The sequence below is a fragment of the Bufo bufo genome, chromosome 4 (genome assembly GCF_905171765.1).
Source record: "Bufo bufo chromosome 4, aBufBuf1.1, whole genome shotgun sequence".
Lineage (NCBI taxonomy): Eukaryota > Metazoa > Chordata > Amphibia > Anura > Bufonidae > Bufo > Bufo bufo.
In genome coordinates, this window is record NC_053392.1 from 488,843,773 (window position 1) to 488,870,804 (window position 27,032).

Here is a 27,032-nt window from a genome sequence, read left to right on the forward strand (position 1 = left end):
CCAGGTTAACAGCTCCCAGTGGAGAAAGTCATGTCGTAACGGATAGTCAAGACCTCGAAGATCCAGTAGGTCTACTGCAGGGGTTCCACCAAACAGGTGCGCTGCCGATCAGTTCCTTGGGTCTACCTGTATGCGTTGTGTACAAGGTGGGGCTGCGTTTAGAAGTTGTACTAATCATTCCTTTTGCATGGACTATATAGCGAGGCCGAGGACGGCCACCTTTAAAGTGGGGAGGAATGTAAGGGTCAGCCCCTAGAATACTGTTTTTCACATATATCTGCGATATTGTGCTACATAGACTGTTATGACTTATTTCAGCCACTAGAGGTCGCTGTGGCTCTGAGTAAGAGGAAGCTGAATTGTTTCTAAGATGCACAAGAGGTAGGAGGAGCCAGAAGTTCCCGGGGTTGGAGTCCTGGCTGAAGGTATGTGTGTGCCCTGGGAGTTGTGATGATGGCTGCCATGTTAGGAGCCAAGTAAAGGCTAGTGATGGGACACAGAGCCTGACTGATGGAGTCCTGAGAAGCTGGCTGTGTTGGAGACAGGCCAAGATAGACTCTGAACTGAAGTGCTGCAGCTGTGACCCAGAGGAAGAGACTGCACAGTGTGTTACAGAGGAGTGGGACTATGTGTCAGAGACCAGTACAAGCCGGATCCTTCCTGCCAGAGCTGAAGAAGATCTGCATCTGCTGTAACCAGAGAGAGAAAGACAGACAAGCAAGCGACCGGACCTGGAGCCAGACTGCTTCTTATTGTATCAAGGAGAATCTGCAGAACTGTGAGTGGCACCGGTGCCAAGCTGTGAAAGGTTATAGAGTCAGGGACTTAGTTAGTGCGCTGTAGAAGCGTCCCCTGAGTAGCAGGGCTAGATAGGAGTATATTAGCTGAGTGCAGTCTGGACTCTGATGTGTTTGCTGTGGAACGCATTTATTCTAGCTTTTGTTCAAGTATTCTGTGTAAATCTGTTTATACTGTTAATCCGATTTTCCGGCAGTTACATCTTGTTCTTTAATAAAGCCGGTTTATCTTCAGTCTCCTTGTCTGCTGTACTGTACTTGAATCCTGTCTCTCCCTCCTCTGACCGCTACACTACTACACCTGCTAGTAAATTATTTGCCATGTAGAAATATCATTTCTGGGGGCGTGGCCTGACTGGGGATGTGAGAGGACATGCAGAGCTGAGCTCCCGGCTGAACATCCTGTAATCCATTCTTCTCCCTGTCCATCTGGGGCTGTAACGGCTCACTGATACAACGAAGTGCTTCCCCAGGGGTCCTGCTATCGTACCGCTCCGCCATGCGCCATCAAAAGGCCAAAGAGATGGAGGGAAAGGATGGTGAAAGAGCCACCCCAGCAAGGCAAGATGGCGCCGGACAGTCAGTGAAGCTGCTGGATGTGGCAGCGCGACTGGAAAAGTTTGCTCACACCACTGAATCTGTTCATCCTGCGCCGGCAGGATGAACAGCTGCCGCTGTTAAGAGGAATCCTCCAGCGCCTTCATCGCAAGATGACAACATTCACAATGTCACCATGCTTATCTCCAAAACTGACGACCTGGAAAACAGGCTGCGGCGAAATAATGTGCACATGATTGGTGCGTACCGAAGGAACAGATGCTGTTACATTTGTGGAAAAGTGGCTAACAGAAAAAATAGGAAAGGAAAAGCTGTCTCCTCTGTTTGCTGTGGAACGGGCACACAGGGTGCAGTTTCGCCCCCTACCACCAGGTGCACCACCGCGCCCTTTATTGCTTAGAGTCCTCCATTTTCGTGACCGGGATGCCATTTTGAGAGGAGCAAGAGACTGCACTGATTTGTCTATTGATGGAAACCGGATCTCTTTGTTTCCTCACTTCTCACCTGACGTCCAAAAGAAGCATGCACGTTTTATTGATGTTAAACGCAGACTGCGACTATTACAGCTTCCATATTTTATGCTATATCCTGCGAAACTGCGAGTCGTGGCGATAGATAAAACGCACTTATTTGAGGATCCGGGTGCGGCATGTCAGTGGTTGGACTCCACTCAAAAGGATTTAAGGCAGGGCACTTAATCTGCTGATTGCCACAAGTTATTATGCTATCACCTTCTACCTTTTGTCTATATGGACAGTTGATAAATGTGGGGTCATGTTGTTGGTTAGATGCCTGCAAATAATAATGTGGGGGGCAGACTGAGTGCTTGAGTCAATGATTTGCCCAGTACTGGAGACGGCCTTTATTAATGTTTGCACTATGTCCTTTTCATCAGTTAGGAGTGTTATACTATAAGAGGGAGATCTGATATATGCTAGCATAGCCGGGAATGTATGCCACTTGCTTGTTTTTATTTAACGTTCCCCTTGTTTGCTATTGCATATTTGTTTGTATTCCCCAAGTTCAGGAAATTTTTTTCCCCAGGGTTTCACGTGTATGTGAAATGTCTTTATTTGTTATGTATAGGTTGGGAAGGAGGAGGGGGGGTGGGAGGGGCTGTGAGACCTTATTGACTAGACACTAGTGGTTATATGTGTATGGCCGGGCGAGGCTGCTTACGGTCCTGTACTGCTATGGTTTAAGAACTGTTGAGTATTTATTTCATATAAGATATGAAATCTTAAAAATTATGATTTCATATTTTTATGAAATATGAAAATAAAAAAATTAAAACTTTAAGTGGCGGACATATAAACGCCAGTTCTTTTATTGATGAGATATAAAGTCAATTCGTGCAGCTAATGAAACAGGGTGCAATTAATTATCTAAAATATAATTTATTACAAATAAATACAGTAAAAATGGCATACAAATTAATACAAGGATAATGTCAAAATTTGATCACAAGATGGTGCTCCACCGTTTACGCCGTTTTATCAAATTATTACCGATTAGTGTACTGGTTATCAAAATATTATGATGCAATGAAAAGACAATAGAAATGAACCTGTGGATAGTCCCTTATGCTCAATCAAAGAATATGTATGATATTAATATGATATTATACCCCATTCGGCAATCAGACTATGGAAATATAATTTCCCAGAGTTTTTCCTCTACTCAGACAATGTCTAATCTCCCATTAGCAATATGCATCTTTGCTAAGAGGACAACTAGCATTAGGGAGGTGTTTAACACTATATGTTCCCACAGTATGGGAACTCTTGACTATATGCCGAGAGGAATATCTTATTAATACCACAATCAGTAAGTACAAATATTCGTTACCGGGTCAAGGATGAAAAGAGTTTCGGATGTGATCAGAACTTTTCCAGTAGAAAATAATGAATCCAAGTTTATTTGTGTTACATCCTTCTTATGGGCAATTTTCTCTGTGCCAATGTTTCTTTGTAGCAAGATTTTCTTGTGTTGTAGTTGTATTTTAGTTGTTGAAGTAAGTTGTTAGTTGAAGTTTTTTTTAGTTGAAGTTCTCTATTTTTCTAACCTCTTACATGCATACTTTATACCCCATGTTATCTAAGAACTCACCCCCTTCTAGATTAGGGATTTCCAATCAGACAAGGTGGGTGTAACGTATGTTAATCATGGGGATGATGTCACTTAATTGGCATTCCTTAGAAACTTCTGCCCATCTACCACTTGATGGCACTGTTGTACCACATAACAATTTCAAATATTTTAAAGAATTAACACATATATATGGCTTCATTACATAACTTAAACTTTGACCTCTCCCAACTTAAATCAATTAGGAGGGACTCTTCTTTGACACTTTAGAATCACTTTCCCAGACATCATGGATCCATCTTATTTATGGTCAGATAAGAGAACAAAATCTTTTAACTTTTCTCCTGGTCTGTGTACCCTAACTGTCTCAGCTATTGAGTAATGATGTTTGAAATAACATCAGCTCCTATGAATGGATCTATTTAGGAAAATTCAACTTAAACTACATCCCTTTAGAATATATATCCACTTAATGAGATACACACAGTATAAAATATACAATATTTGGTTATAATACATCAATATTGAATAGTATATATGAATCATTAACAAGTTCAAACGCCAAATAAATGCGCACAGGAATATATATACATTGCTCAAAAAAATAAAGGGAACACAAAAATAACACATCCTAGAAATGAATTAATTAAATATTCTTCTGAAATACTTTGTTCTTTACATAGTTGAATGTGCTGACAACAAAATCACACAAAAATAAAAAAAATGGAAATCAAATTTTTCAACCCATGGAGGTCTGGATTTGGAGTCACACTCAAAATTAAAGTGGAAAAACACACTACAGGCTGATCCAACTTTGATGTAATGTCCTTAAAACAAGTCAAAATGAGGCTCAGTAGTGTGTGTGGCCTCCACGTGCCTGTATGACCTCCCTACAATGCCTGTGCATGCTCCTGATGAGGTGGCGGACGGTCTCCTGAGGGATCTCCTCCCAGACCTGGACTAAAGCATCTGCCAACTCCTGGACAGTCTGTGGTGCAACGTGGCGTTGGTGGATAGAGCGAGACATGATGTCCCAGATGTGCTCAATTGGATTCAGGTCTGGGGAACGGGCGGGCCAGTCCATAGCATCAATGCCTTCGTCTTGCAGGAACTGCTGACACTCCAGCCACATGAGGTCTAGCATTGTCTTGCATTAGGAGGAACCCAGGGCCAACCGCACCAGCATATGGTCAAACAAGGGGTCTGAGGATCTCATCTCGGTACCCAATGGCAGTCAGGCTACCTTTGGCGAGCACATGGAGGGCTGTGCGGTCCTCCAAAGAAATGCCACCCCACACCATTACTGACCCAATGCCAAACCGGTCATGCTGGAGGATGTTGCAGGCAGCAGAACGTTCTCCATGGCGTCTCCAGACTCTGTCACGTCTGTCACATGTGCTCAGTGTGAACCTGCTTTCATCTGTGAAGAGCCCAGGGCGCCAGTGGCGAATTTGCCAATCTTGGTGTTCTCTGGCAAATGCCAAACGTCCTGCAAGGTGTTGGGCTGTAAGCACAACCCCCACCTGTGGACGTCGGGCCCTCATATCACCCTCATGGAGTCTGTTTCTGACTGTTTGAGCAGACACATGCACATTTGTGGCCTGCTGGAGGTCATTTTGAAGGGCTCTGGCAGTGCTCCTCCTGTTCCTCCTTGCACAAAGGCGGAGGTAGCGGTCCTGCTGCTGGGTTGTTGCCCTCCTACGGCCTCCTCCATGTCTCCTGATGTACTGGCCTGTCTCCTGGTAGCGCCTCCATGCTCTGAACACTACGCTGACAGACACAGCAAACCTTCTTGCCACAGCTCGCATTGATGTGCCATCCTGGATAATCTGCACTACCTGAGCCACTTGTGTGGGTTGTAGACTCAGTCTCATGCTACCACTAGAGTGAAAGCACCGCCAGCATTCAAAAGTGACCAAAACATTAGCCAGGAAGCATAGGAACTGAGAAGTGGTCTGTGTTCACCACCTGCAGAACCACTCCTTTATTGGGGGTGTCTTGCTAATTGCCTATAATTTCCACCTGTTGTCTATCCCATTTTCAGGGACTGCATGTGAAATTGATTGTCACTCAGTGTTGCTTCCTAAGTGGACAGTTTGATTTCACAGAAGTGTGATTGACTTGGAGTTACATTGTGTTGTTTAAGTGTTCCCTTTATTTTTTTGAGCAGTGTATACAGTACAGACCAAAAGTTTGTACACACCTTCTCATTCAAAGAGTTTTCTTTATTTTCATGACTATGAAGGCATCAAAACTATGAATTAACACATGTGGAATTATATACATAACAAACAAGTGTGAAACAACTGAAAATATGTCATATTCTAGGTTCTTCAAAGTAGCCACCTTTTGCTTTGATTACTGCTTTGCACACTCTTGGCATTTTCTTGATGAGCTTCATGAGGTAGTCCCCTGAAATGGCCTTCCAACAGTCTTGAAGGAGTTCCCAGAGATGCTTAGCACTTGTTGGCCCTTTTGCCTTCACTCTGCGGTCCAGCTCACCCCAAACCATCTCGACTGGGTTCAGGTCCGGTGACTGTGGAGGCCAGGTCATCTGGCGCAGCACCCCATCACTCTCCTTCATAGTCAAATAGCCCTTACTTTCAAAGTTTTCCCAATTTTTCGGCTGACTGACTGACCTTCATTTCTTAAAGTAATGATGGCCACTCGTTTTTCTTTACTTAGCTGCTTTTTTCTTGCCATAATACAAATTCTAACAGTCTATTCAGTAGGACTATCAGCTGTGTATCCACCTGACTTCTCCTCAACGCCACTGATGGTCCCAACCCCATTTATAAGGCAAGAAATCCCACTTATTAAACCTGACAGGTCACACCTGTGAAGTGAAAACCATTTCAGGGGACTACCTCTTGAAGCTCATCCAGAGAATGCCAAGAGTGTGCAAAGCAGTAATCAAAGCAAAAGGTGGCTACTTTGAAGAACCTAGAATATGACATATTTTCAGTTGTTTCACACTTGTTTGTTATGTATATAATTCCACATGTGTTAATTCATAGTTTTGATGCCTTCCGTGTGAATCTGCAATTTTCATAGTCATGAAAATAAAGAAAACTCTTTGAATGAGAAGGTGTGTCCAAACTTTTGGTCTGTACTGTATATATATGTGAATATATGAATAGATATCTATTCCACACCAGATGTGTTTTATGGACATCTCTTATCAGATCATGGCTCAGCCATGAAACACTCATTGTTCCTCAGACAGACATGTTTAGCGAAACCAGTACAGATAAATCCATGTCTCTAAACAATAATAAAAAGTATAATGTTCTCTATATATTCACTTTTAACACATTGAACTTGCCTTGAACCCATCTTGGTTTTCTTCAGGTTCATGCTGATCACATGCTGTTAAAGGTAATGATCATCCATATTGAATATAGTATCATCAGATACATTGTACACTGTATTTGGAATGTTCAAAAGGGTTTTTCATATGTCTTCTTCGATGCGTAGACTTGGCTTATAGTGTTCCAACCAGAGCTTGGCTAAAGTTCTTCTGGAGAACCTTATCCCACAGATCCTAATAAAACAGAAAGTCAGTCCTGTGTCCCAACACGGACAATTACTTGCGCTGCTGCTGGTCCCGGGATAGTGTGGTAGGTTTCACACAGGCAAAGTCAATTTTCGTGCGAAAATGAGGGCATAATCTACGTACTGGAATGCCCTTGTGGGCTCCAGTACGTGGGACGGACAATTAGGAAGTTGAAGGTCAGAATACAAGAACACCTACGGAACATCAAAAAAGGCCTAATGACCCATAGTGTATCAGCACACTTCAAATTATTACATGGAAAGAATCCGCAAGGGTTAAAATTTGCCGGAGTTGAAACTGTTAAGCCCTACTGGCGCGGAGGGGACTCGCTGGCACAAATCAATAGAAAAGAGGTGGAGTGGATTTACCAGCTAGGAACCCTACAACCCAGAGGGCTTAACATCGAATTTGACCTTAAACCATGCTTACTGTAAAACGATCTTACCGGTGGCGTTTTTTTGCTGTTCTCTACCTGGCCTCCTAAGGACCTTTGGGTGACGTCAGTTATTCTGGCTGCTCCATTGGACCATGACGTCTTGTGATAGGAACGTCAGAGATGGAGGCGGGGTCGAGAACACCTGAATTACGCTACCGGAGTGGGTGGCGTCCTTTTGAGTGACGCTCTAAAAGTGGGTGGAGACCACCTGAGTGACGCCCCGGGATCGGATGGCGTCTTGTGGAGTGACGCTCCAGGAGGGGGCGGAGACCAGATGAATGACGCTCCGGGAGTAGGGTGAGAATACCTGTATAATATTGTAGGAGTGGATGGCATACATAGGATGACAGGACCACTATAACAGAATGAGTTGGAATAGGTTTAGGACAATAGAAGACCTTGTGGGGGATATATGCATACAAAGGGGCTGTATTTATTAAGTAATTTATATATTGAGTTTGGATATGAGCGGTAACCCGAAAGGGCTTATTTATGAATTGGCAATAACAACTTACACCAGTATGTATTTTTATGTGTAATTTTGTGTATTTTATGTTTATATCTTAAAAGTGACTGTACTAATGAATTAATGAATGGAATTCTGTGTTATATGTTGTAAAACTGTTATTTTGAAAACATTTTATATGGATCGGAACCACACCCGCTTGAATAATGAGACAGCTGGGCTATTTAAAGGGCTCGTGTGTGAGCATGCTCAGTCATCGCCCTTGAAGAAGCGAGGTAGCGAAACCCGGGTCGGGCAGGAACGTGACGATCAGTTTGTAATTTTATGCCTTTTGTCTACTGACCTGTTGTAAGTAGAATAAAATCTTTTATTATAACATTCTCAAGGGTGCTTCACTATCTTGCCTATCTCCTTAAATCTTGTAGAGGAGGGGGTCTAGGAGGACCGTACCCTCCGGCTGTCGAGGAGAGGGGCTGACACCCTTGTATCATCCACCTGGGAACGGAATACATATTTTCCTGCAGCGCGGTTCCAAAACCTATTGACTTTGATCCCACAGATCCTGCAAAACAGGATATAAGTTCGATAAAGGTATGTTTTGATTGTCCATCTCCACATGAATGTTTAATAGGTTCCTTTTCAATAAACCAACTTCGAGTTCCAATGTCTTGATAGAGATGGAATCGGCAACTGTTACACCTGTGACAATGACAGCGCCTACTACGCTAAAGATTATAGCGGCAACGATTGCAGAAATAAATCGTCTCGGTCTTTGACTCATAGAATACTGTTCTCTGGTTAGGGTTTTCCTTGCTTGTTCCAGGATCTGCGTAATCCGTTCTTGGAAATATCCGATGTGCATCCTGTACCAGGCTTGGATTTACGGTGATTGGATTTCGGACACGTGAGTTGTTTTTCGACAAAGACGTGAGGATCCAGGCTGCTGTAGACCTTCTAGGATAATATCCTCTTGTTCGTCAAGATGAACCCAGCGGTGTCCAATAGCATGATTCCGGATGAAGGACCTGGCACAGCAATCGGCTCAGCATGGAACTCCTTCCCCAAGATCAGGACAACGTAGATAATGGCAATCATCTTTGATGACATCTTACACCTATAAAATATTGTTTGACACATATAAGTACATACATTTTTCAACTTTATCCTGCAAGAAAAGAGTTACTAATACCATATACCTCTTATTGGTATAAGTTATTTTCTTGGACAGAGTAAGTTCTGGTTTCAGAGGTGAGTTAGGAGACATTTTGTTACAGAGGAAACGTATATCAGGATGGGTTAGTATGAGTTAAAGATGTAGAATAACAGATAACACTTTTCCGTTCATACGATACCAATCCTTATTTCCGTCTTTAGCTGGAACCGTAAAGTCTCTTCACCTCTTTTCATCCAGCTTCTTCTATCTCTCAAAGTCGTGCACTAGGATGACAAATACGTAGCTGATTAATGCGCACCCATTTTTCAATAAACGCATCCCCCTTAGGGATTTTGATCTTGTAGACCACTGGAGATAATTTGTCAGTGATGACATAGGGACCTTTCCAGGAAGGTAGGAATTTTCTCTCCTTCACTTGATCCCGAGTGAAGTTATTGAGATACACCCGATTGTAAATTTGATACTCCTTCTGCGTAGTCTTCAGATCGTAGTATGTCTTAGCACTCACTGCGGCTTTCTCTATATTCTTCTGGGCGAACGCAAAAGCATACTGAAGGTGCTTGCGTAAATTTTCCACATACTGATGCGATGTTTTAGCATTGATCAAGTTATGGTCTGTTGTCCTGTAAAGTAAATGCTGGGGTAACACCATCTTCCTTCCCGTGATCATCTCGAAGGGAGAATGCTTAGTTGCTGCGCTTGGGGTGGCTCTGATGGCCATAAGCACCAGAGGCAACGTGACATCCCAGTCCTTACCAGATTCATTGACAAACTTTTTCAGGATGTTCACAATGGACTGGTTGTAACATTCTACTCCACCACTAGAGGCTGGTCGATAAGCTATATGTAGCTTCCTCTTTACCCCTAGGATTTCCCACATCTTTGTCATCACTTCACTGGTGAAGTGACTTCCACGATCGGATTCTATGCGCTGGGGAAGACCAAATCTATAAAATACGTGGTTAATGAGCAGAGAAGCACATACGCTTGAACTGCATGTTTTGCACGGCAAACATTCCACCCATTTGGTGAACAGACAAGTTACGGTTAACATATACCTGTTGCCTCTTGATGAGGTTGTTACTGGTCCAATAAAGTCAATTTTGATGTCTGACCATGGCATGGACATCCCCCTTTTCATCAGCGGTGCCCGATGAGTGGGTCCTTGTGGCTGGAATTGAGGGCAAATTAGACATCCCTGACAATATGTTTGCACATCTTGTAACATATGTGGCCAGTAAGCGTAGTCCCATAGTAACTCGTATGTTATTTTCTCACCTCAATGACCAGCTGTTGCGGCATCATGTGCATGTTGCAAAATCAGACCTCGGTATGCTGCAGGTACTACCCATTGCATGATACCGTTTTTAGAGGTCCGTATCAGCAGTCCATTCTGTAATGAGAATTGGGACTTACCTTTCATCAAAATTCGTAACTCCTCCTTACCCACACAGTCTTCCGTGATTATGGGATAGTTGTGTGGATCCTCAATGTGCTTATAAAAAAGACCAATAATTGGATCCCCCTTTTGGCTCGCACTGAGATCCTCATTAGGGGAATCTTGGCTCCACTGCGCCACATTGGCTTCAGCTCCCTTTTGGGCCTGACTCCTTGTCATAGCATCCACTTGGATAGTTTCCATGAGGTCATCAACGTCAAAGATTTCTCCGTCAATGGCTGCTTGCTTGGCAAGGGAATCCGCTAGGTCATTCCCCTCTTTATCCATGCCTGGATATTTTGAATGACCTCTTACCTTCTTCCAATAAATGGTAAGACTGTGGGCGGTAACCATCTCATCAATTTTACAAAACATCTTACCATACTTTACTAGCTTGTTATTACTACTCACAATGTCAGATTTTTTCCATCCAGGAAAGTACTCCACAAAGCTGTTACGAATATAATCAGAATCTGTCATGATTACAAACTCCTTAACGTCATATTCGATAGCCATTTGTACGGCTTTGTACACAGCAGTAAGTTCTGCAACCTGGCTGCTTTTGGAACCAATTTTGTATCCAATGGATACATCTAGGAATGTATTATTCCACACGACTCCAATACCTGCAACCAATGTACGTTCGGATCCTTCTTCGGCATGGAAGGAACAGCAGTCTATGTACACACATGGTAACGATTTTCAGTACTCCTCTTCATAAGATTTATATGGGGATGATGATTGTTCCTCCAGGAAATCATTTTCCGTTGACTCACTTTTACGTTCCGTATTGGTACAGTCATGGAGTTCTGCTAATCCTTGAGCAACTGGGTTTTTATTATTTTGTTTTTACCTGATCTCCAATGGCCATCCCATTAAGGACATTGTCCAGGCGGTTACCTTGCTGTTTGACAAGTTTCCATCTCTTATACGATCACTCTGCAAGTATTATAGTGGCTGGTGTGCGGTCTCCACAATGATCCTTTCGTCTTGGATAAAACTCCTAAAATATTGTAAAGCCCACACAGTTGACAATAATGCTTTCTCACAATCATTGAATTTTACCTCAACCGGTGACAAGGACTTGCTGGCATAGGCGATGATCTTGTTTCGGTTTTCCTGTTTTTGGAAAAGAACTGCACTTATGCTTTTATCAGTGAAACCTGTTTCCATGAAGAAAGGCTTTCCCCCTTCTGGATAAGCAAGGCATGGAGCCTGGATAAGTTTGGCCTTGAGCTCGGTTACAGCTTGCTCATGACGCTCACTCCATTCCCATTTTACTCCTTTCTTTAGCAACTGCAAAAGAGGTTTTGTAATTTCGGCATAATTATCTATGAACTTACGTGAGTAATTCATCATGCCCAGGAATGATCTCAACTCCTTGAGATTTGTAGGAGATTTTGTCTTGGTCACTGCTTCCACCTTCCTTTTCTGTGGGTTAATTCCATCCGCAGTGACTTCATGACCTAGGAAATTAACCTTGGTCCGGCACCATTGAGCCTTCTGCAAAGAAAGTTTTACACCTGCTTTCCTCAGCTGGGTTAGTACATGCCTCAACTCCTGAATATGTTCCTCAAAAGTTGTACTTTTGATCAGGATGTCATCCACATAGGATAAGGTACCTCGTTCAGTGGCATCAGGCATTAGCTTATGCATGAACACAGCAAATTCATGGCCCGCATTTATGTACCCGAAGGGTAGTCGGGTCCATACATATTGTTGTTTGCCATAGGTAAAGGCCAGTTTGTACTGATCCCTTTTATCCACCTTAATCGTCCAATATCCTTGTGCACAGTCAAGGGCAGTGAAGATTTTGGATCCTTGTATTTGTGCCAAACATTGGTCAATATATGACACGGGCCATCCGGACATATAAACACGTTTGTTCAACTGTCTTAGGTCCGAGCAGAGACGAAATTGACCGTTAGGTTTGAGGACTCCAAGTATCGGATGATTGAATGAACTGTGTACTGGATGGATGATACTTCTCTTCTCCAAGTTCTTGACAATTTCCGATAATGACTCATAAGCCGCCAGCGGAAGTCGGTATTGTTTGACAAAAACAGGGGGTGCATCGGGATCTGTCTGGATTCTTGTAACATGTAGGTCTGTCTCCCCACAGTCATAAGAATCCTTGGCGAACATCTCCTGGAACTCTGCGAAGAGCTCCTTTAGCCGTTGACGCTTCGACTCGTCGGAGCATGCGTCAGCCATGGAGATTTGTTCTTCCACCCGCTCCTGAAATTCTGGGAAAATCTCAGGCTGACTTAACTCGTAAGCTTCTTCAAGCTCACTAGTTAAATCGTTCTGGGTGTAGCGTACCTTATCCTTTCCTTGCTGGTATGATTCATACTCTTTTTCATCGATCTCATGGTTGAAAACCAATGATGACTCTTCAATGTGGCATGTACCCTCTTCAGAGCTGAAAGGATAAACAGAGTGGATGTTAAATAACCCCTCAGGGGTTGAGGAAAAATGTTGTTCCACTGTTTGTTCCTCTGTCAGGTATTCATCAGGAATTATTCCAATAACATCATTTTGGAATCCCAATGTGTAGTATTCCGAATCTATAGCTAAACCAATTATGGTGTCCTTTTGTAGGGATATGCTATGGGGAACCATGTTATGAATTACCATATGTAACGGATCCTGATGGATATTTATCAGGGGAGTAGGCTTTACCTTTAGACCGAGTTGCTGTATTCTGTTGGATAAACAGATCATCGCGTCTGCGTTCTTCAGCTTCTGTCCCTTTACTTTAATGGGGAGAAGAAATGGTTTGCATCCTTCAGAAATTTCAACTTTCTCAGCAACCATGATACTTACAGCATAGGGTATCTGTTGTCCCCATCGTAAGGCTTGTTCTACATTCTGGAATCCCTCAGGGTTTCCCGGCAATCTGGACCATAAGGTGTTATTCACCAGGTCAATCTGTACGGCAAATCGGTGCAGAAGGTCATTACCTATATACATTTGATACCGTGGTTCATTTATCACGATGAAAACATGCTCCGTAGTTTTACTTCCTATGGAGATAGACAAAACGCATCTTGCAACCACATTATGACTTTGGGAATCTCCATCCAGATCATGAACCCATTGGTCCTGTGGAGAGAAACTTTTAATCATTTTAGGATTGGTGACCTGTTTCAAGAGTCCTAGGCTTATGTAACTCGCTTTGGATTTCAAATCCAACGTGGCAAATTTCTCCCGGGCTATATTGTTTACCTGTACGGGAATCAATAAATTGTCATTGACCTTTTCAATCCATACCATCGATTGAACGTGCCTGGTCAGGTCCATGACCTCGTGATTCCCCCTTTCCAGAGAAATGGTTAATATATCATCATCATCCAGAGTTACCTTTTTTATTTTGTCCCTCTGGATGGTAATGATGTGAGCGGCACCATTGACATCTTCATCGGGCTTACCATTCTTCAGGATTGTGACCTCCGGTGTTTGATTGTTCCTGAAATGCACTTCAATAGAGCTAGGTTTCTCTTCAATCACATGACAACTGCGTTGTGCTTGTGTATTGCAAGAGTATTCATAGGCAATGGGTGCCTTCACCTCAGTCCATACTGCTTCATTAATGAAATCAACTATGGGACTCAATCTTTTTAATAAATCGATTCCTATGATCATCCGATCATATGGAAGATCCACAATCAATGTGGGATGTCTAATTTGTCTTCTTGCCAATCTTAAATGTCAACCAGGATGTCCCTTTTACCTGTAAGGCATCTCCACCTACACTTATCAAAGAGCCATCAAATGACCTTAATGTTGGCTTCTTTGATGTTAAATCCAAAACCTGTTGGAAATAAGTGTAAGATAAAATGGTGGCTTGTGATCCAGTGTCTATTAAGCCTTTGATTGGTCCAATAAGTTCATTTTGGAGATATATATCCACAAAGTATCGGCCATCCACCTGGAACAAATCACAGAGAAAGTTAGGATGTTTACCCATCTGCTGTCTGAGAGGTTGACCTCTCTGCAGCTCCGTGACCTCTGCATTCCTGAGTTTCCCAGGACAAGCTGGAGAAGCAGCGTTAGCCCCCCCCCCCCTTTGGGACAAGCTGTGTGACACCACAAGTCACAGCTGGCTCACGGCTAGATGCTGGAATGATGGGATTACACACTGGAACAGACATCTGGTCATATGAATTGACATCATTAGACTGCAAGATAAATGACATATTAGACATTTCCCCCCTGGCCCTAATTTCAGGGTCAGGGGTACTGCAAGGAAATATGGAATTAGGAATTACATCAGATTCTACCACATCCATCTTAATAGCCTTGCAGTGGCCTGGGTTCTGACCCGGCCCAATCTGCTTTATGATGTTGAGCTGGGACCTGGAGTTGCCCCTAAAAAAAGTTCAGGCTGTTTTCCTGGGGATACCTGGGACAACTTTCTCACAATGTCACTTAACTGGGCCACTTGTTCTGCCAGCTGATCAAACCTGTTTGGTTTGGGCACATTTTGGCTTTGCTGGGCACCCTGATTATCAGTAGGTGACCTACTGCTGGGTGAATTTGAGGATTCCTGCCTATGTTCCCTCTGTTGTCTGGGCCTATCATTCCAAGGCCTATAATCCTGGTAACCCCTATTGTTATAGGGCCTATATCCCTGGGGACCCCTATTGTAATAGGGACGGTAGTTAGACTTCCCATTACCTGAATTATTCCCCTTTGATCCATTAGTATTTTGGGGTTTGGTCTGTTTGGGCGGTCCTACCTGTTGTTGCTGGGCTTGTTGAGCAGGTCCTGTAGACTGAGGGAACCTTCGTGGCTGGCTTTCAAATCCCAAGCTAGGGTTTACCTTAGCTTCAGCTACCTTTTGCTCTGGGGATTTTTTAAACCTTCTCTCACCTGTTGCATGGCACTCACTGATATTATACAGCGTGGTGGCAGCCGCCACCAACCTATCCAAGGGGGCATCAATGTCCAGATCTCTGGCTAAGTTAAGTTTGATCTGGGTTGGCATAGCATCATAGAATAGCTGTTTGAATTCTTCAGATTCCCAATTTGGGGATCTACAGTGGGGGAAATAATTATTTGACCCCTCACTGATTTTGTAAGTTTGTCCAATGACAAAGAAATGAAAAGTCTCAGAACAGTATCATTTCAATGGTAGGTTTATTGTAACAGTGGCAGATAGCACATCAAAAGGAAAATCGAAAAAATAACTTTAAATAAAAGATAGCAACTGATTTGCATTTCATTGAGTGAAATAAGTATTTGAACCCTCTAACAAAAAAAGACTTAATACTTGGTAGAAAAACCCTTGTTTGCAAGCACAGAGGTCAAACGTTTCTTGTATTTGATGACCAAGTTTGCGCACATTTTAGGAGGAATGTTGGTCCACTCCTCTTTGCAGATCATCTCTAAATCCCTAAGGTTTCGAGGCTGTCTCTGTGCAACTCTGAGCTTGAGCTCCCTCCATAGGTTTTCGATTGGATTAAGGTCCGGAGACTGACTAGGCCACTCCATGACCTTAATGTGCTTCTTCTTGAGCCACTCCTTTGTTGCCTTTGCTGTATGTTTTGGGTCATTGTCGTGCTGGAACACCCATCCACGACCCATTTTCAGTTTCCTGGCAGAGGGAAGGAGGTTGTCGCTCAGGATTTCACGATACATGGCTCCGTCCATTTTCCCGTTTATGCGAATAAGTTGTCCTGTGCCCTTAGCAGAAAAACACCCCCAAAGCAAAATGTTTCCACCCCCATGCTTGACGGTGGGGACGGTGTTTTGGGGGTCATAGGCAGCATTTTTCTTCCTCCAAACACAGCGAGTTGAGTTAATGCCAAAGAGCTCTATTTTGGTCTCATCAGACCACAGCACCTTCTCCCAGTCACTCTCTGAATCATTCAGGTGTTCATTGGCAAACTTCAGACGGGCCTGCACATGTGCCTTCCTGAGCAGGGGGACCTTGCGAGCCCTGCAGGATTTTAATCCATTGCGGTGTAATGTGTTTCCAATGGTTTTCTTGGTGACTGTGGTCCCTGCTAATTTGAGGTCATTAACTAACTCCTCCCGTGTAGTTCTAGGATGCTTTTTCACCTTTCTCAGAACCATTGACACCCCACGAGGTGAGATCTTGCGTGGAGCCCCAGAGCGAGGTCGATTGATGGTCATTTTGTGCTCCTTCCATTTTCGAACAATCGCACCAACAGTTGTCACCTTCTCTCCCAGCTTCTTGCTAATGGTTTTGTAGCCCATTCCAGCCTTGTGCAGGTCTACAATTTTGTCTCTGACATCCTTGGACAGCTCTTTGGTCTTTCCCATGTTGGAGAGTTTGGAGTCTGCTTGATTGATTTATTCTGTGGACAGGTGTCTTTTATACAGGTGACTAGTTAAGACAGGTGTCCTTAATGAGGGTGACTAATTGAGTAGAAGTGTCTAACCACTCTGTGGGAGCCAGAACTCTTAATGGTTGGTAGGGGTTCAAATACTTATTTCACTCAATGAAATGCAAATCAGTTGCTATCTTTTATTTAAAGTTATTTTTTCGATTTTCCTTTTGATGTGCTATCTGCCACTGTTACAATAAACCTACCATTGAAATGATACTGTTCTGAGACTTTTCATTTCTTTGTCATTGGACAAACTTACAAAATCAGTGAGGGGTCAAATAATTATTTCCCCCACTGTATATGACAACCCATAGGCATTTTTGAGGACAGAGAGGAATATACGGGGACTCTGATTGGGTCTACACGTAAGGCTATATATGTCCCGTTTTGCAGCAGTCGTGGTTCGGTACGGTCCGAATTCCAATTTAACCTCATGCAAAACACATGGCCAATCTTGAATGCCTCTCTCCCTAAATGAGGTAAAGTAATGACGATACTTATCATCAAATGCCCATGGAAGGAATCTGATCCGGTCAACATCAGAGTATAATTTTAAAGAATCCATAGAGAATTCATACAGTTCCAAGTGATTGGCTATCTGAGAAGAACCTTTCTTGGAAAATTTGGATACTGTAGTATTTAAAAACTTAATTATGCTGGAGGAGCTTTAATCCTTATCTGAATATTGGGAATTTTTCTTCCTAGAAACCACCTCAGCATATGTTGGTCGCCTGTGATCCTGTGGCAAGGAATAAGTCACATGCTTCCCCACACCACTGTCAGACTCACATGCACTTTCACAACTTCCATGAAACTCATATTGCACAGGTGATTTAACCCTAACCCTAACATGTCTATCCAGGGGAATATGAGGAGAGACACTTCTAGGGGCTTCCATGTTATCGGCACCTAGTAAGGCGGTTACAGTTTGGAATGCCCGACTCAATTGGGTCAATGCCTCCTGTGTAATCATGGCATAACTTTCGGGTGGCTTAGGGTCTTGGATGGATGCTGCTTTAATAGCATGTGATGATATGTCTAAATGCTGGGGCGTAAGATTTGGAGGGTCAGGAGATCCCACAGTATTAGATGGATCCCTTTCAGCATTGACTATATTATGGGCTGATCCATCTGTCTGTTTAATTTTGGAATACTGAAGATATAAATCCTCGAAATCACTTTTTGCCTTTTGGTATGCATCATGGCTGTGACTAAGGTTGTACTCTAAGTCTTTGATCTTCGCTTCTGCGGATTTTAGTTCTGATTCCATCTTGGATACATATATTTTTGTACCCATTATAGACTCATACCTATCTTTAGAAAGAGTACTGACCGCCAACAATGCATACAAAACAGGTGGCAATGAACATAAGAGGTGTTGGTCCCTCTTGGTATTATCATTTGCCAAATCCATATATGTCAGGTATCTATCAACTGTGCCACCTAACTTCCATATATCCTCACGTTCTTCATAGGCTCTTGCCTGCAGCTCATTAGTCCATTCATCTATATTTTTATCTAACTTCAAACGGGAATAAACATATTTGATAACCTTAGAGATTATCTTTCTTGGGTCAGATAGACTATCTGCAAAAGCCTGGCTATTACCTGGGTCGCTGCCTGTTACACTCATGATTCTGATCAATAATCAATAACAACAACAACAATTTGACTTGCCAATAAGGATTAAGGAATATTTTCACTAATTGCACAAATTGGTTATAAAAAAATATATCAATCAATCTCAGCAGTGCCTCCAAAATATGTCGAGTATTTATTTCATATAAGATATGAAATCATAAAAATTATGATTGCCTATTTTTATGAAATATGAAAATTTAAAAATTTTAAATTTAATTGGCGGACATATAAACGCCAGTTCTTTTATTGATGAGATCTAAAGTCAATTCGTGCAGCTAATGAAACAGGGTGCAATTAATTATATAAAATATAATTTATTACAAATAAATACAGTAAAAATGGCATACAAATTAATACAAGGACAATATAAAAATTTGATCACAAGATGGTGCTCCACCGTTTACGCCGTTTTATCAAATTATTACCGATTAGTGTACTGGTTATCAAAATATTATGATGCAATGAAAAGACAATAGAAATTAACCTGTGGAAAGTCCCTTATGCTCAATCAAAGAATATGTATGATATTAATATGATATTATACCCCACTCGGCAATCAGACTATGGAAATATAATTTCCCAGAGTTTTTCCTCTACTCAGACAATGTCTAATTTCCCATTAGCAATATGCATCTTTGCTAAGAGGACAACTAGCATTAGGGAGGTGTTTAACACTATATGTTCCCACAGTATGGGAACTCTTGACTATATGCCGAGAGGAATATCTTATTAATACCACAATCAGTAAGTGCAAATATACGTTACCGGGTCAAGGATGAAAAGAGTTTCGGATGTGATCAGTTCTCAAAAACTTTTCCAGTAGACAAAAATTAATCCAAGTTTCTTTGTGATAAATCCCCCTTATGGGCAATTTTCTCTGTGCCAATGTTTCTTTGTACCAAGAGCTAGGCTGCGAATAAATGGTAAGCTATCCCCAATGATGACACTGGAGAGAGTCAACAGGCAGGGATGCCCTTTGTCACCCCTCCTGTTTGCCATTGCTATAGAGCCCCTGGCTTGTATTTTGCGTTCTACGCCACTGATTCGAGGTCTGGAGAGGGGGACGGTGGAGGAAAGAGTCTCGCTATATGCGGACGATATGTTATTATATGTGGGTGATCTGACATCATCAATAGATCCCATTATATCGTTAATCTCAGACTTTGGAAAACAGTCTGGTTTATTAATCAATTAGAATAAGTCAGTTATTCTTCCGCTGTCCCCTCTTCCGGAATAACTTTGCTTAGATCATGTTAACCTGAAAGTGGTCTCCTCCTTTAAATATCTTGGAGTCACTATTTCAGTACAGCCCAGAATTCGCGAATATATGACAAAATATTTATGAAATATCGCAAATTTGAATATAGCCCCTGACGCTCATCACTACTCTTTAATGTCACCATTTAATATGGCAAACAATGTAGATGGCAACTGGAAAAAAAAATCCATTATTCTATACAGAAATCACTATATTACAATTCCGTGCTGCCACCTATTGGTCTGAATTGTAATATACAAGTAATGAGCCTGGAAGCCTTGTACATGCTCAGCCTCATTACAGCAAAGAACGCTTTCTCCGATCTCCACAAAGCGCCCACTTTCGGGTTTTCGACCTCTCAGACGCCGTGGTCCCATTTGACCATGGCATCTAAAGGGTTAAATGTACACAGTCTGCATTACTGCCAATTGCAGACATTAGCCGCAGGTGACTGCTGTATTAAACAGCAGGTACCCTGTGGCTATAGCACTTGCTTTGCTCCGGAGCGGGCACCATTTATATAGATCCGACATCCACTGTGCATCTACAACGTGAAGGGGTTAAGGACCAGAGATTAGAAGGGAAGGGGGTTCATAAATGTGGTTAAGGGATATGCAAACTTATGACTGCCATTGTACATTGATCAAAAATTCTCCAGCTTTATGGGCTGTTATCTGAATTTATGTAAGATAGCTAAATCTTTAAAGAGAGCATTTATCCGTAAAAACCTATATTCTCTGACATTCCTTAAAGAGGACCTTTCACCTATTATGACACTGTGAACTAAGTATACATACATGTAGAGCAGCGCCCGGGGATCTCACTGCACTTACTATTATCCCCGGGCGCCGCTCCGTTCTGTCGCTATGCCCTCCGGTATCTCCGCTCACTAAGTTATAGTAGGCGGAGATTTCAGTCACTAAGTTATGGTAGGCGAAGTCTGCCCTTGTTCTGCTCTAGCGCTGGCCAATCACAGCGCAGAGCTCACAGCCTAGGAGGTTATTTTCTCCCAGGCTGTGAGCTCTGCAATGCGATTGGCCAGTGCTACAGCAGCACAAGGGCAGACTCCGCCTACCATAACTTTGTGACCAGAGATACCGGAGGACATAGCAGGAGAACAGAGCGGCGCCCGGGGATAATAGTAAGTGCAGTGAGATCCCCGGGCGCCGCTCTACATGTCTGTATAGTTAATTCATAGTGTAATAATCGGTGAAAGGTCCTCTTTAAATTCTATTAAAATTCTAAGTAAGCATTTTTATTATACTCCCACCAGCATATTCCGCAGACATTAAAGAGTAGCTTCCAAAACTTTACATTGTTTAAGGAAATAGGGGTAACCTAAAAGGAAACAAATATGCTTATTCTGTACAATAGTACAGCATTGCCTCTTCCTGATCTGTATATAAAGTGCTCATTTATACATCTTCTAGTGACACAAGAACAGTGTAGGCACAGAATAGAAAGGAACAATTGTGTAGAATACTAGGGGCTGTTTAGGTAAAGCAGTTGCAGGGAGTGAGGGGCTGGCTGTGGCACAGTCAGTACTTAATAATACAGCTCCAGTAGAACCTCACCCTAGCAGTTCTGTGCTACAAAACAAGTCATCTCCAAGAAAAAAATATTTTTTTCCTTCTTTGAACAGAGAGAAAGAAGTTTTTTCCCCCAAAGTTTCTATATATCATTATTGCCAGCACAGCACCCCAATAGCATTCTGCTCCTCAGCAATTGCATATTTTCATTTCAATGCATGATACAGTAACTATCCGATGTTATTAAACATGTAGCATTATAGCAAAAACATTTTACGGGACCAACACCATTGTTATACAAGTGAATACAATTTACAGTACACCATAGACAGAAATTTTACTGTCTTTCCTGCATTGTTACATTGGTTATATACAATGTTTTTGTGGGCAGGAGATTAATTGCATTACAAGTTTGCAACGTGTATTTTATTGTTTCCGAAATCAATGATTCGACTAGTGTTATGAAAAGCAAATATCAAAGCATACAAATCTTACACCAGCCTTTGCAGCATTGTTATATTGGTGTTGTTGGGGGAAAATTGCATTACAGGTTTAAACCTGTGTTTTAGAGCAGATAGTGGTCTTTTTTTTAACGTTTTTAAACGAAAATAACAGAGTAAATAAATCTTAGCAGCAACAATACTGTATTATTCCCAAAGTAAATAATCAATAGCAGTATTCCCTGTGTTTTTAGAAGAGGAAGGACATTTAATTGCATTTCTGTCTTTAGGTTACACAAAATATGCTTGTTATAACGATTCTGTGTACTAAACCCGTGAATTTTCATTTAGAAAAATCATGAGTGGCGTAGTGTGGGTTGCCAGCACCGGGGGCGAGCCAAAAATTGCACGCCCCTTTTAACAGATAATGTAGTAGATCACTTGAAGTCCTATGTAACACCACAGATAACAGTGATAACTCTCTGTGTACAGATAATGTAGTAGAATCACCTGCAGTCCTATGTAACACCTTAGATAACCCAGTGATAACTCTCTGAGTACAGATAATGTAGTACAGTAGATGGGTGTGAGCCCCAGAAATCAGAACACGCACAGTGTGACCTGAAGTCTAGTGCCAGGATGCGGCAGGGTGGGCCAAATTTTAATCTCCTCCCTCAACCCTACCGTGAAACAGATATGTGGACTGACATAATTATATACAGTAGAATACAGCACCATACCTGTTACATCCAGTGACATCTCCTGTGATGTAGACTTTCCTCAATGTCTTCATTCAGAGATAAGACCACCATGATACCTTCTTTCAGCCACTTCTCGTCTCTGCAGAGTTTCACAGAAAAAAAATCAGGTTCCTCACTTTACTATCATCCTCTACTTCCTGGTGTCTCAACACTGTCATCCTACTGCCCCCCAATACTGTGATAGAGCGATACAGATAGTCCCCCATTCCCCATAATATTATTCCCCCTGTATATTATAATGGCCCCCTCTGTATTAGTATTATTATTAATATAATGGCCCCCTCTTTTTTATTACTATAATGGCCCCCTCATTATTATTAATATAATGGCCACTCCACACTTATTAGTATGATGTCCTCGGTGGTCCTCCTCTTTCTGCTCCTCCCCCACCCCATAGTGCCCCCATAACCTCTGCAATTAGGGTAGGGTACATAAAAAATCTAAAAAATACTTACCTCTCTCCATCACAGCTTGTGGCGTCCCGGCACAGGTGGCTACAAATGCCTCACTGTGCCTTCCTGCGCCACGTCATCGCGTCAATTCGCGAAATCCGACGCAGGAGGTCACAGTGAGGTAATCGTGACCAAGTCCTGCGTCGCTCTACTGCCTTATAGGCTTCAGTCCTAGTTGCCTGAAGCCTATGAGGCATAATGGAGGGGACAGGAGCCATAGGCTCTCGTGGCCTCATTGAAATTCCTGCTGCCTGGGGCAATGGCCCCCATGCCCCCCCTCCCCCAAGCTACGCCACTGGACCTCATAGTAAAATGTCTGGAAAACAGAATTACACATCTCACATGGTTAGCACTCCTTTTTTCTGAGATTTCTGAGTTTGGTCTAATCTAAGCAAACACCTTCAATTGCTTTTCAATGGCTTTTGTCTCAAGATAATGAAATGAGTTAAGAAATTTGTGTTAACAGCGGGAGTGCTAACCATGGTACATCTGTATTAAAACAAAAGACCCAAGCCTTGTCCGCCTAGAGCCAGAATGTGGGTAGCGGTAGCGGCAGCCATCCAGGCAGTAGTGGTAGTAGTAGGCCATGGTTCTCCCTGGCATCGGAAAGGCACAATATTATCATTTAGGAGAAAGAGTATGAGATTGTGGATTGAATGGCTCACTTATCCTCTTAGTCACAGCACGATGACATGGTGGTCACTTTTGAGTCTAACACCATGAGTTGGGGCCAGAGGGCATAGAATACCTTCTGCTCCTCTTCCTAGCAGCCCCAGAAAAGCCTTTCTGTGATGCTCTCTCTGTCCTAGCTGGAAGCCTTCTTTTTTCCTTAGAAGAGGCAAAAAAAAATCTCACCATGGCAGATAGTCAAGAGAGTGTCCCTGTTGATGACTTGTGTGAGAGCAGTCAACATTTGGACGGTCCTGAGGAGAAGGTTCAGGAGGTGGCATGTAACCCCATGCATAGATGTTTTGGCAGTGGTGGTAATAGTGGCACCTGTAGCCACGGTATTGCAGTAGAGGCAGTGGTAGTGACAGTGGCAGTTTGGACAAATACACAGCTGGGAATCAGAAAGGACACCAAGGAGCCCACCATGATATATCACAGTCTGATAAAAGTGGCAGGGAAGGTGAGGACATCAATCATAATTGTGTGTTGGACACGACCTGGGAGCCGGATCAGGATGCTGAAGAGGAGGTAAGCAGCAGCAATAAAAAGAAGATGTGACATACAGCCAGCTCCTCACAAAGAACTGCCAGATCTGCTTCAGGAGCTGGTCTCGCTAAGTGAAGCTCAGCTGCTGCTAGAAGTATCTCTTCATGGAGCCGGAAATCAGAAGCATTTCCCTGTGCAAGTTCTGCAAGAGTAAAATAAGCTGTGGGCAAAACACTAACATGGGCAACCACATGAAGTGGCATCTCCTCATTCCATTGGCAAACAGGTGTCCGCTAGGTACCACAAGAGTGTCCGCCTTCTCCTGGTCTCCTTTGCGGTAGCCACACAACATCCATGGGCAGTAAGGTGTCTCACATCGTTGTCAGCAATATTTGCTTCTCCCACTTAGACTCCTCCTCAGCCATCGATAACAAATTGCTTGGCCAGGAAACAACTTTACACTTCCAGCAATCTGATGGTGTTCAAGCTTAATTCCCACCTGGCCAAGTTGCTAGCAGTGCAGTCGCTGCCGTACCATTTATTAGAGTCTACTGCTGTCAGAGAGCTGATGGATTACACTCGTCTGCTGGTAGATACCTATCCAGCAATATTTCTCCCTAAAAGCTATCCCTGCCTTGTACTCTCATGTGGTGGAGAATGTAGGCTTCTCCTTGTAATTGTTGCTGTGCGACAAAGTGCACACCACAGTGGACACTTAGAACAGCTATTATGGGCAAGGACAGCCCACTGGGTCAATGTTTTTTGCATTCTCAAAAATCTCAAACGTCTAGTGATAACTAGTGATGAGTGAGCATGCTCGGCCGAATAACTGTTCGGCCGAGTACCACATGTGCTCGAGTCTCACCCACCCACAACATTCACTCCCCTGTCCCAGCACAGTGTCCAAATGTCCATAACACAGTCCCAGAACATCACCAGTGTCCTGACCAATGCAGTTACTGGGAAGGTCCACTTAACCATGGACACATGGATAAGTGCTGGTGGCCAGGGACGCTACATTTCCCTGACGACACACTGGCTGAATGTTGTGGAAGCCGGGAGTGAGTCGTACCCTGGGATGGCACAGGTGCTTCCCACGCCCAGGATTGCGGGTCCCACGTCCATCAGGGTCTCCGCCAGCAGCTATATTACTGGCTCCAGCCACCACTTCTCCTCCTCCGCCGCCTCCTCCTCCACTTACACCTCCAGCAGCAGTCAGCCATCAGTCACTAGCTGGAAGCAGTGTAGCACTGCTGTGGGTAAGCGTCAACAGGTCGTGCTAAAGTTGATCTGCTTAGTGGACAAACAGCACACCGCCGCAGAGCTATGGCAGGGTATAAGGGACCAGACCGAGCTGTGTCTCTCGCCACTCAAACTACAACCAGGCATGGTTGTGTCTGACAATGGCCGTAACTTGGTGGTGGCTTTGGAGCTTGGCAACCTGACACACATCCCATGCCTAGCCCATGTCCTAGTGGTTCAGCGGTTTATAAAAACCTACTCCAATTTTCCAGAGCTACTAGTGAAGGCGCGCAGTGCGTATGCCCATTTTCTCAAGTAGTCCAGAGCTGCAGCCGGTCTGTCAACGCAGCAGCGCTTGCGGTTTCCAGCTCACCGACTGTTGTGCAATGTGGGCACGCACTGGAACTCTACGTTCCACATGTTGGCCAGGCTTTGTGAGCAGCAAAGGGCAGTTGTGGAATACCAGCTGCAACATGGTCATCGCCTTTCGAGTCAACTGCCACTATTCACAAGCGAGGAGTGGCCATTGATGTCAGACCTCTGTGAGGTTTTAAAATTTTTGATGAATCCACACAGATGGTTAGTGGCGATAACGTTATTATCAGCGTAATCAACCCACTGCTGTGTCTACTCAAACGATCGCTGCTCACAATTAAGAACGACGCTCTGAATATGGTAGATGAGAAAATGGGGGAGGACATTACACAGGGTGATAGCCAGCCCACCCTCAATTCGTCTTCTCAGCGCGAATTGGACCATGAAGAGGAGGAGGAGGAGGAGCTAGAGACAGTTGCCTCTGCTTCAGAGGGTAGTACCCATGGAACTTTAATTCCATCTGTTCAGCGTGGATGTGCAGAAGAGGAGGAGGAAATGGAGAGTCATCCTGATGTCGACATTGACTTCTTGTCTGTTGGTACTCTATATATACAAACTGAAAAGAATGGCGTGGCATTAAATTAGCAGGAGGTGCTGAAACCCACATGCAGTTGTGCATATATATAGGGGAGCAAATCCTGCACTTGTGGCCCGTTGCTAATGACGATCCCCAGCAAAAATGCATACAGTGGAGGATGACTGCAGCGAACCACAAGTACCACAATAGACATCCTACACAAGCTAGCAATTATGTGGATGTGATAATCAATATAGCAATATAACAAAATAATAGCAAAGACAGGTGCACTCTGCAGTCTTACTTAACCCTCAAACTGATTTTAAAATTGAGAGATTAGCCAACATATCCTACAGTGTAGGACATGTCTGAGCCCGAGCACCGTGCCAAGGTTTCTCAAGTAGCTTGGGAACCTAACACTCTCCTACCTGAGCCGTATGGGCAATACCAGGAGCCAGTGGGCAAATTACAGGAGCATGAGGCCGACTCACAAACAACTCATCAGTTACCTCCAGCATGTAACCATGCTTGCAATGAAAGGAGGGAGGAGTCTGCGAGTCCCACTCAAGACTGGCTGATATGGCCCAGGCCTCACAGGTGCACCTAAATGTAGCCTGTAGATGGAAAGCAGGCAAATTTAAATTGGAGTTTATACACCTCCAGGCATCTCTATATATACAAACTGAAAAGAATGGCGTGGCATTAAAATAGTAGGAAGTTCTCTAACCCACATGCAGTTGTGCATATATATAGGGGAGAAGATCCTGCACTTGTGGCCCGTTGCTAATGA